An 11,480-nucleotide genomic window follows, 5' to 3' on the forward strand; every position below is an offset into this window, starting at 1 on the left:
GAATGGCGTGAACCCAGGAGGTGGAGGTTGCAGTGAGCTGAGATCACACCACTGCACTGCAGCCTGGGCGACCCAGCGAGACTCCGTGTCACAGGAAAAAAAAAAAAATTATCCAGGCATGGTGGCAGGCGCTGGTAATCCCAGCTATTCTGGAGGCTGAGACGGGAGAATCGCTTGAACCCGGGAGGGAGAGATTACAGTGAGCGGAGATCACGTCATTGGACTCCAGACTGGGTGACAGCAAGACTCCATCTCAAAAAACAACAACAATAACAACAACAACAAAAAGGTCCTAAGTGGGTGAGCACAGTGGCTTATGCCTGTAGGTCCAGTTACTCGGGAGGCCTGGGTAGGAGGAAGGCTTGAGCCCAGGAGGCTGCAGTGAGCCATGACTGCACCCCTGTGCTCCAGGCTGGGAGACAGAAGGAGACCTTGTCTCTGAAAAATTAAATACAAAATATTTAAATACAAGTAAATTTGTTAAAGGGTCAGTAAAGTGACATTTAATCAGAAAGACATGATAAGTTTTGTGTTTTGGAAAAGTCTCTCTAATGACAGCATGTCATTAGAGTAAACCAAAATGTATCTGAGACAAGTCTCAATCAACTTAGACATTTATTTTGCCAAGGTTAAGGACATGCCTGTAATACAGCCTCAGGAGGTCTGGATGACATATACCTAAGGTGGACAGGCTATAACTTGAGTTTATACATTTAGGGAGATATAAGACATCAATCAATACATGTAAGATGTACATTGGTTCAGTACTGGAAGAAGAGACAACTGTAGGTGGCGTGGGGCTTCCAGACCACAGAATTGGCAGATTCACAGATTTTTTTTTTTTTTTTTTTTTTTGAGACGGAGTCTTGCTCTGCCGCCCAGGCTGGAGTGCAGTGGTGGTCGGCTCTCAGCTCACTGCAAGCTCCGCCTCCCGGGTTCACACCATTCTCCTGTCTCAGCCTCCCGAGTAGCTGGGACTACAGGCGCCCGCCTCGTCGCCCGGCTAGTTTTTTGTATTTTTTTAGTAGAGACGGGGTTTCACTGTGTTAGCCAGGATGGTCTGGATCTCCTGACCTCGTGATCCGCCCGTCTCGGCCTCCCAAAGTGCTGGGCTTACAGCCTTGAGCCACTGCGCCAGCCTGAGATTCACAGATTTTTCTAATTGGCAGCTGGTTATTATCAAAAGACCTGGAATCAATAGAAAGGAATGTGTGGGTTTGTGGGCAGGTCACAGTGGCTCACGCCTGTAATCCCAGCACTTTGGGAGGCCAAGGCAGGCAGATCACTTGAGGTCAGGAGTTCGAGACCAGCCTGGTCAACATGGTGAAACCCTGTCTCTACCAAAAAAAAAAAAAAAAAAAAGTTAGCCACGTCTGGTGGCGTGTACCTGTAATCCCAGCTACTTGGGAGGCTGAGGCAGGAGAATTGCTTGAACCTGGGAGGCGGTAGCTGCAGTGAGCTGAGATCAATGCCACTGTACTCCAGTCTGGGTGACAGAGGGAGATTCCATCTCAAAAAAACAAAAACAATAAGGGGTTGTGAAGTCCAATATTTTACAATGCAAATGAAGCCTCCAGGCTTCAGCGAGAACAGATTGTAAATGTTTCTTATCAGACTGTAAGAGTTTGTTCTATTAATATCAGTCTTAAGATCTGTGTGTTGATGTTAATAGTGGTCAGCTGGGTCTGAATTCCAAAAAGAGGAGGGTATAATGAGTTACATCTGATTCCCCACTTCCCATCATGGCCAGAACTAGTTTTTCAGGTTAACTTTGGAATGCCCTTGGCTGAGAGAAGGGTTCCATTCAGATGGCTGGGAGCTTAGAATTTTGTTTTTGGTTTACAATATACCAGGATATGGCCGGGCGCGGTGGCTCAAGCCTGTAATCCCAGCACTTTGGGAGGCCGAGACGGGCGGATCACGAGGTCAGGAGATCGAGACCATCCTGGCTAACACGGTGAAACCCCGTCTCTACTAAAAAAATACAAAAAAATTAGCCGGGCGAGATGGCGGGCGCCTGTAGTCCCAGCTACTCAGGAGGCTGAGGCGAGAGAATGGCGTAAACCCGGGAGGCGGAGCTTGCAGTGAGCTGAGATCCGGCCACTGCACTCCAGCCTGGGCGACAGAGCGAGACTCCGTCTCAAAAAAAAAAAAAAAAAAAAAAAAAAAAAAAAAACAATATACCAGGATAGGCTCACTGAGAGGTGAGGAAAAACAGAAGTCAGGGAGACCAATCAAGAGGCTGTTGAGGCCAGGTGCAGTGGCTCATCTTAGCACTTTCATCAGAGGTGTTTGAACCACAGCAACTGCATCTTGAATAGGGGCTGGGTAAAATAAGGCTGGGACCTACTGGGCTGTCTTCCCAGGAGGTTAGGCATTCTTAGTCACAGTATGAGCTAGGCGGATGGCACAAGATACAGGTCACAGAGACCCTGTAGATAAAACAGGATACAGTTAAAAAGAAGCCAGCCAAGGCTGGGTGTGGTGGCTCATGTATGAAACCCCGTCTCTACTAAAAATGCAAACATTAGCTGGGCATGGTGGCGGGCACCTGTAGTTTCAGCTACTCTAGAGGCTGAGGTGGGAGAATCACTTGAACCCAGGAGGCGGAGGTTGCAGTGAGCCGAGATCACGCCAGTGCACTCCAGCCTGGGTGATACGAACGAAACTCGGTCTCAAAAAAAAAAAAAAAATCAAGCCTGTAATCCCAGCACTTTGGGAAGCCGAGACGGGCGAATCACGAGGTCAGGAGATCCAGACCATCCTGGCTAACACAGTGAAACCCCGTCTCTACTAAAAAAAATACAAAAAACTAGCCGGGTGAGGTGGCGGGCGCCTGTAGTCCCAGCTACTCGGGAGGCTGAGGCAGGAGAATGGCGTAAACCCAGGAGGCGGAGCTTGCAGTGAGCTGAGATCCGGCCACTGCACTCCAGCCTGGGCGACAGAGCGAGACTCCGTCTCAAAAAAAAAAGAAAAGAAAAAAGAAAAAAAGCCAGTCAAAAGCCACCAAAACCAAGATGGCCCTGAATGTAACCTCTGGTCATCCTCACTGCTCATGATACTCTCATTGTAATGCACTGGCATGCTAAAAGATACTCCCACTGGTGCCATGATAGTTTACAAATGCCATGGCAATGTATGGAAGTTACCCTATATAGTCTAAAAAGGGGAGGGGCTGTCAGTTCTGGGGAAATCTCTGCCCCTTTCCTGGAATACTCATGAATAATCTACCCTTTGTTTAGCATATGGATCAAGAAATAACTATAGGTTTACTCAGTCAAGTAGCCCATACTGCTGCTCTGTCTATGGAATAGTCATTTTTTTTACTCTATGGACTTGCACCAAATTATTTCTTGCATGAGATCCAGGAACCTTTTCTTGGGGTCTGGATTGGGACCCCTTTCCAGTAACACTTTGGGATGCCAAGACAGGAGGACTGCTTGAGCCGAAGAGTTACAGGTTGTAGTAAGCTGTGACAGCACCACTGCACTCTAGCCTGGGTGACAGAGCGAGACTCTTTCTAAAGAAAGAAAGAAAGAAAGAAAAAAAAGCCCCGAAGGATCACATTGCAGTGTCAGGAGATGGTGTGAGGTTTGTGCTGAGTGGAGTCCAGTACTTGTTGCCACTACTTTGAAAGCAACCTCGAAGTGGCTTTTAGATGAAGGGAAGAGCTGACATCCTAACAACACAGACTTAATAGAGAGGTCAAGACCGCCCATGTGGGAAAACCATCCCAGGGTCCTTACTACAGTCCAAGATGACATCATCAGCCATAAAATGCTTTTCAAATATCAGGTTCAATACGACTTGTTCTTGATTAAAAGCTTTTCTGGGGTGGCAATGTAGTTTGTTGTTGTTGTTGTTGTTTTTATACAGGGTCTCCCTCTGTCTACCTCCTGGGCTCCAGTACTTCTCCTGCCTCAGCCTCCTGAATAGCTGAGGCCACTGTGCCAAGCTAATTAAAAAAAAAAAGTTTGGGCTGGGCGCAGTGGCTCACGCCTGTGACCCAGGACTTTGGGAGGCCGAGGCAGGCGGATCATGAAGTCAGGAGATCAAGACCATCTAGCTAACACGGTGAAACCCCATCTCTACTAAAAATACAAAAAAATTAGCCAGCGTGGTGGCAGGCGCTTGTGGTCCCAGCTACTCGGGAGGCTGAGGCAGGAGGAAGGCGTGAACCTGGGAGGTGGAGCTTGCAGTGAGCCGAAATCATGCCACTGCACTCCAGCCTGGGCGACAGAGCGAGACTCCGTCTCAAAAAAAAAAGAAAAGAAAAAAGAAAAAAAGCCAGTCAAAAGCCACCAAAACCAAGATGGCCCTGAATGTAACCTCTGGTCATCCTCACTGCTCATGATACTCTCATTGTAATGCACTGGCATGCTAAAAGATACTCCCACTGGTGCCATGATAGTTTACAAATGCCATGGCAATGTATGGAAGTTACCCTATATAGTCTAAAAAGGGGAGGGGCTGTCAGTTCTGGGGAAATCTCTGCCCCTTTCCTGGAATACTCATGAATAATCTACCCTTTGTTTAGCATATGGATCAAGAAATAACTATAGGTTTACTCAGTCAAGTAGCCATACTGCTGCTCTGTCTATGGAATAGTCATTTTTTTTACTCTATGGACTTGCACCAAATTATTTCTTGCATGAGATCCAGGAACCTTTTCTTGGGGTCTGGATTGGGACCCCTTTCCAGTAACACTTTGGGATGCCAAGACAGGAGGACTGCTTGAGCCGAAGAGTTACAGGTTGTAGTAAGCTGTGACAGCACCACTGCACTCTAGCCTGGTGACAGAGCGAGACTCTTTCTAAAGAAAGAAAGAAAGAAAGAAAAAAAAGCCCCGAAGGATCACATTGCAGTGTCAGGAGATGGTGTGAGGTTTGTGCTGAGTGGAGTCCAGTACTTGTTGCCACTACTTTGAAAGCAACCTCGAAGTGGCTTTTAGATGAAGGGAAGAGCTGACATCCTAACAACACAGACTTAATAGAGAGGTCAAGACCGCCCATGTGGGAAAACCATCCCAGGGTCCTTACTACAGTCCAAGATGACATCATCAGCCATAAAATGCTTTTCAAATATCAGGTTCAATACGACTTGTTCTTGATTAAAAGCTTTTCTGGGGTGGCAATGTAGTTTGTTGTTGTTGTTGTTGTTTTTATACAGGGTCTCCCTCTGTCTACCTCCTGGGCTCCAGTACTTCTCCTGCCTCAGCCTCCTGAATAGCTGAGGCCACTGTGCCAAGCTAATTAAAAAAAAAAAGTTTGGGCTGGGCGCAGTGGCTCACGCCTGTGACCCAGGACTTTGGGAGGCCGAGGCAGGCGGATCATGAAGTCAGGAGATCAAGACCATCTAGCTAACACGGTGAAACCCCATCTCTACTAAAAATACAAAAAAATTAGCCAGCGTGGTGGCAGGCGCTTGTGGTCCCAGCTACTCGGGAGGCTGAGGCAGGAGGAAGGCGTGAACCTGGGAGGTGGAGCTTGCAGTGAGCCGAAATCATGCCACTGCACTCCAGCCTGGGCGACAGAGCGAGACTCCATCTCAAAAAAAGAAAAAGAAAAAAAAAATTTTGTCTGAGGCAGGAGAATCGCTTGAACCCGGGAGGTAGAGGTTGCAGTGAGCTGAGATCATGCCACTGCATTCCAGCCCAGGTGATTCCATTTAGAAAAAAAATTGTTTTTAAAGTGCCAAAGTCTTGCCATGTTGCCCAGGCTGGTCTCCAACTCCTGGGTTCAAGTATCCTTCTGCCTTGACCCCCCAATGTGCTGGGATTACAGGTGGGAGCCACTGTACCTGGCCTCAACATAGTTTTTTGTTTGTTTTTGTTTTTTTTGGTGGAGATGGGATTTCGCCACGTTGCCCAGGTTGGCAGGTTGATCTCATACTCTTGAGCTCAAGAGATCCACCTGCCTTGGCCTCCTGAAGTGCTGGGACCACCACGCTCGGCCTCAACATAGTTCTTAAATACAGCAATTGTTAGGGTTAAATCTATGGTTTGATTCTGACATACTATATTTATGCTTTAAGTGGATGACTTTCTTTTATTTTTTTATTTTTTTTGAGACGGAGTCTCGCTCTGTGGCCCAGGCTGGAGTACAGTGGCCAGATCTCAGCTCACTGCAAGCTCCGCCTCCCAGGTTTACGCCATTCTCCTGCCTCAGCCTCCCGAGTAGCTGGGACTACAGGCACCCGCCACCTCGCCTGGCTAGCTTTTTGTATTTTTTAGTAAAGACGGGGTTTCACCGTGTTAGCCAGGATGGTCTGGATCTCCTGACCTCGTGATTCGCCCGTCTCGGCCTCCCAAAGTGCTGGGATTACAGGCTTGAGCCACCGCGCCCGGCCCGACTTTCTTTTATTTTGAGATGGAGTTTCACTCTTGTTGCCCAGGCTTGAGTGCAATGGTGCGATCTCGGCTCACCGCAACCTCTGCCTCTCAGGTTCAAGTGATTCTCCTCTCTCAGCCTCCTGAGTAGCTCAGATTACAGGTACCTGCCACCACGCCCAGATAATTTTTTTGTATTTTTAGTAGAGATGGGGTTTCACCATGTTGGCCAGGCTGGTCTCAAACTCCTGACCTCATGATTTGCCCGCCTCAGTCTCCCAAAGTGCTGGGATCACAAGCGTGAGCCACCATGCCCAGCTGACTTTCATTTATTTATATAACCACAGGGGTCTTCTAGAATAGATGGATCTAGGGTCAACTCCTGAGAGTCGCTCTCCTGTGAGGAAGGAAGTGTTTGCCTCCAAAGCTCCTTCTTTCAATGGAATGAAACAGATATTATACCAGAGTCACTTCTGAAACAGAAGGAGTTGACTACTAAGAATTTAGGTGTACGAAGTGCTTCAGCCTTCCCTGAGATGCCATGAACTTTGCAAAAGCATTTAGTAATAATGGATACTATTTACCCTTTGCTTCCATGGTTTGAGAAAGCTAGTTTTGTAGTTTTATTTCAATTCCTTAAGAGAAAGTATAGATTTAAAAATCCTGAAGATCTGTGTATATGTGTCATGTCCATACACCCATGACTGATAACTTCTCAGTTTCCACTTCCACAATGTTCTTCTGTTTCATACAATTTATTTGTGAGGACAAAAAGAGTCATCCCCCAAAACTGCACTTTTTTTTTTTGAGATGAAGTCTTGCTCTGTCGCCCAGGCTGGAGTGCAGTGGCGCGATCTTGACTCACTGCAACCTCCGCCTCCCGAGTTCAAGCAATTCTCCTGCCTCAGCCTCCTGAGTAGCTGGGATTACAGGTGCTCACCCACCCGCCTGGCTAATTTTTTTTTTTTTGTATTTTTAGTAGAGACGGGGTTTCACCATATCAGTCAGGCTGATCTCAAACTCCTGACCTTGTGATCTGCCCACCTCGGCCTCCTAAAGTGCTGGGATTACAGGCGTGAGCCACCGCGCCTGGCCACAGTTTTATTTTTTTTTTTTTCTTGAGATAGAGTTTCACCCTGTCGCTCAGGCTGGAGTGCAGTGGCACTATCTTGGCTCACTGCCACCTCCATCTCCTGGGCTCAGGCGATTCTTGTTCCTGCAGCCTCTCGAGTAGCTGGGACCACAGGTGCGTGCCACCATGCCTGGCTAATTTTTGCATTTTCAGTAAAGATGGTGTTTCACTATCTTGGCCAGTCTGGTCTAGAACTCCTGGCCTGAGGGGATCCACCTGTCTCAGCCTCCCAGCGTGTTGGGATTACAGGCATGAGCCACTGCACCTGGCTCCAAATTGCACATTTTAATCATGTTTTTCTCTCATTTATAGGAGCTCCTATTCAGGGTCTCTTGAATTAGGTTAAAACTTCTGAATGTTTGCTTCAAAGCTTTCCAACACTTTATTTACTTATCTACACTGATTTTCTGTTCCCTCTTCCAACCCCAGTCTTTGTTTTTATCTGGAAAGGAAATGTTTACTCACTGAAAAATGTACCCCTCTCTCTACATCAGAAGATTCACATTCTCTGTGAAGTCTTTCTTGTTAATTCTCACTTGGCTTTGTGCTGGCCCCTATTGCCCTAGCAATGCCTCAGTGTCCATGTTCACATACCTCTCCAACATTTGAAATTCATTCTCTGTGTTTTATAGATTTGTTAATGTGTAATTACATTGCATATATTCGTTATCCTATTTCTTCTCCTGACTTGAACCTCCTCAACTAACCACCCCCTCAAGGAAGGCAACCAGTGTCCTTAGAACATGCCATAGCTAAATACAATGACCCAATGTGTAAAGAAGGTGGCACATATCATCAAGGTGGATGAAATAAGTCAATTAGAATGGTGAACTGGGAAAAGACACCAAGAAAGTAGGTAAGGATGGAAGACCAAAATGCATTGCACATCATCGAGACCATCAGGAGATATGTCTATGAATTGGTGTGCAGTGAAATTTTCCCCTAAGAAGTGTTCTCAGCTCTTTCACCTGCAAGACAATATACGTATATCTTGGACTAGGACACAATGACCAGCTCTGTAAAGGGAAGCAGGGGTGTTGAGTCCAATTTCTAACTCCTCCACTGGTTCACTGACTAGGAGATGGTGAGCAACCATCTTCATTCTTCAGTATTTAATTCTATTTGCAAAATAGGTATTTTCTTTTTTTTGAGACAGAGTTTCACTCTTGTTGCCCAAGCTGGAGTGCAATGGCGTGATCTCGGCTCACTGCAACCTCTGCCTCCCAAGTACAAGCAATTCTCCTGTCTCAGCCTCCCAAGTAGCTGGGATTACAGGCATGTGCCACCACACCTGGCTAATTGTTTTGTATTTAGCAGAGACGGGGTTTCACCACATTAGTCAGGCTGGTCATGAACTCCTGATTTCAGGTGATCCACCTGCCTTGGTCTCCCAAAGTGCCGGGATTACAGGCATGTGCCACTGCGCCCGCCCAGGTATTTTCATTTTTACACTCACTGTCTACCTACTCTTACCCAGTTTAATAGCTTGAAATATTTCTAAATTTGAGACTCATAGCACCATTCACCAACTCTACATCTTCACTTGGGTGTGTCTCCTGGACATCTCATATTTAATATCTGTAAAACCAAACTCTTGTTTTTCACTCCCCAAACTGGCTCCACCCTATTTCAGTAAATGGCAATTCCATCCTTCCAAAAACCTTGATTTTGATCTGTCCCTCATATCTTACATCCAATCTATCAGCAAATGTTACGAGTTTTACCTTCAAAATATATCCAGAATACAACTGCTTCCCATCACCTCCCTAGACCCCACCTTGGCCTAAGCCAACATCATCTTTCACCAGGATTATCACAATAGCCTCTCAACTATTTCCCTGCTTCCACCCTCAGCGCCTACAGTCTACTAAGCTAGCCTTTTGAAAAGGAAAGGCAGATTGTGTTACATCTCTGCTTAAACCCCTACACTGACTTCTCATCTCATTCTGAATAAAATCCAAAGCTCTTTGCATGGAATTCAAAGCTCAACACAGTTTTGTTCTAGATCTCTTTGAATTTGTCTCATAACACACTCTCCTCTCTCATTTATTCAGCTCCAGCCACAGGGGTTCCCTAGAATATGCCAGCCACTTTATCTAATTAGCATTCCATCCCACCACACTCTAGTCACCTACTCTGCTTTATTTTTCTAAACAGCACCTATCATTACCTAACATATTTATTTTTTGTCTTGTCCCACTAGAATATGTCAGGGGGACAAGAATAACTCATGCTCCCACCCATAAGAACAGGGGTGTTATCTGTCTTCACTGTTTTTCCCCAGCACCTAGCACAGAGCTTTTGTATGTAACAACAGTAATTTCTACGTAGGAAATTCAAAGGATTTTTTCACTTCATTACGAACAAACAAACAAATGCAGTGGCTCACACCTGTAATCCTAGCACTTTGGGAGGCCAAAGCGGGCAATCGCTTTCTTGAGGTGAGAAGTTCAAGACCAGCCTGGCCAACATGGCAAAACCCCATCTCTTCCAAAAATACAAAAATTAGCTGGGTGTGGTGGTGAGTCCCTGTAGTCCCAGTTACTTGGGAGGCTGAGGCAGGAGAATCGCTTGAACCCAGGAGGCAGATTGTAGTGAGCTGAGATTGTGCCACTGAACTCCAGTCTGGGTGACAGAGCAAGACTCTGTCTCAAAAAAACAAAACAAAAACAAAAACAGAAACAAACAAAAAAACTGTTCTAGTTGCTCAGACACACAGTCTTAAAATAACAAAAATACTTTTACAATGAAGCTAGATTCCACAGCATTGATCAGGAATTTCCAGTGTAGGAAATGATGAACTACCATGTTCAAACATACAGGCTTTACAGGTGCATCAGAATCACAAGCACGTGGCAGAGTTCATGTGCCCAATTAAGTGAACATTCTTGCTACATGTTCAGCAGCTTATAAACAGATGGTGACCCAGACCAGACTGCCTTGATGACTCTGCTTGGAAAAAAGGCATTACATCACTGACTGGAGAACCTCAAAGCATATGTCCGGGCAGGTGACACACACATTGCTCAGGCTGTCATTGCTAAACCACTTCCACAGCCAAACGAGGAAAACCATCTCATGACCAGCTCTCAGGGGAATTCTCCAAGTCTGACAGTCACCTCTAAGTCCTCTGCCAGTTAAGATTAAGGGGTCTGTGATCAGTGATGTTACACTCCTCAAATGTGTGTGTGTTTTTTTTTTTTTTTGGAGGCAGAGTCTTGCTCTGTTGCCCAGGCTGGAGTGCAGTGGTGTGATCTCGGCTCACTGCAACCTCCACCTCTCTGGTTCAAATGATTCTCCTGCCTCAGCCTCCCGAGGAGCTGGGACTACAGGCGCCCGCCACCATGCCTGGCTAATTTTTGGGGTTTCACTATGTTGGCCAGATTGGTCTCCAACTCCTGACCTCAGGTGATCCACCCGCGTCGGCCTCCCAAAGTGTTGGGATTACAGGCGTGAGCCACCGCGCCCCGCCTCAAATGTGCATTTGTGATACCTTTTCGTAAATGTTTATTCAAATATTTATTCACGAATAAAGGAAGAAAATGGGATTTGTTTAAATTCAATTTCTAGGTCCAAGGCAACCTATGACAGTTGTCCCTAATACTGGACCTCCGGGTTGTCCTCAGCGCCGCTTCCTACAGTGTCCTCAAACACCACCCCTACCATACTGAGCCCCCAACCTGTCACCCCTCCGAGCAATACTCCCCAACTGTCAACGCCCTAAACAGCTCCTTTGTTATCGCCAAGCACTAGAAACCCCTCATGTCATTCTTACCCCTAAAGACCGTTCTTGTCACCAATTCCCCATTCAGACTTTCCCTATGAACCGCTCGAAGCGCTCTCAACTATCAGCCACACCCCCAAACAGCCCTCAGTAAGAGCCCTGCACTATCAGCCAGACGTTTCCCGCCACCAACGCTCCCGAGACCCCACTCCTGTCACCAGTTCCCCGAACATTCCTTCCTGGGGTCGCAGATACTGCTCACAGACGTCCCCGTAACCAACTTCATCGCCTCCGCA

The sequence above is a fragment of the Trachypithecus francoisi genome, unplaced genomic scaffold (assembly GCF_009764315.1).
Source record: "Trachypithecus francoisi isolate TF-2019V2 unplaced genomic scaffold, Tfra_2.0 Lachesis_group10, whole genome shotgun sequence".
NCBI classification, from domain to species: domain Eukaryota; kingdom Metazoa; phylum Chordata; class Mammalia; order Primates; family Cercopithecidae; genus Trachypithecus; species Trachypithecus francoisi.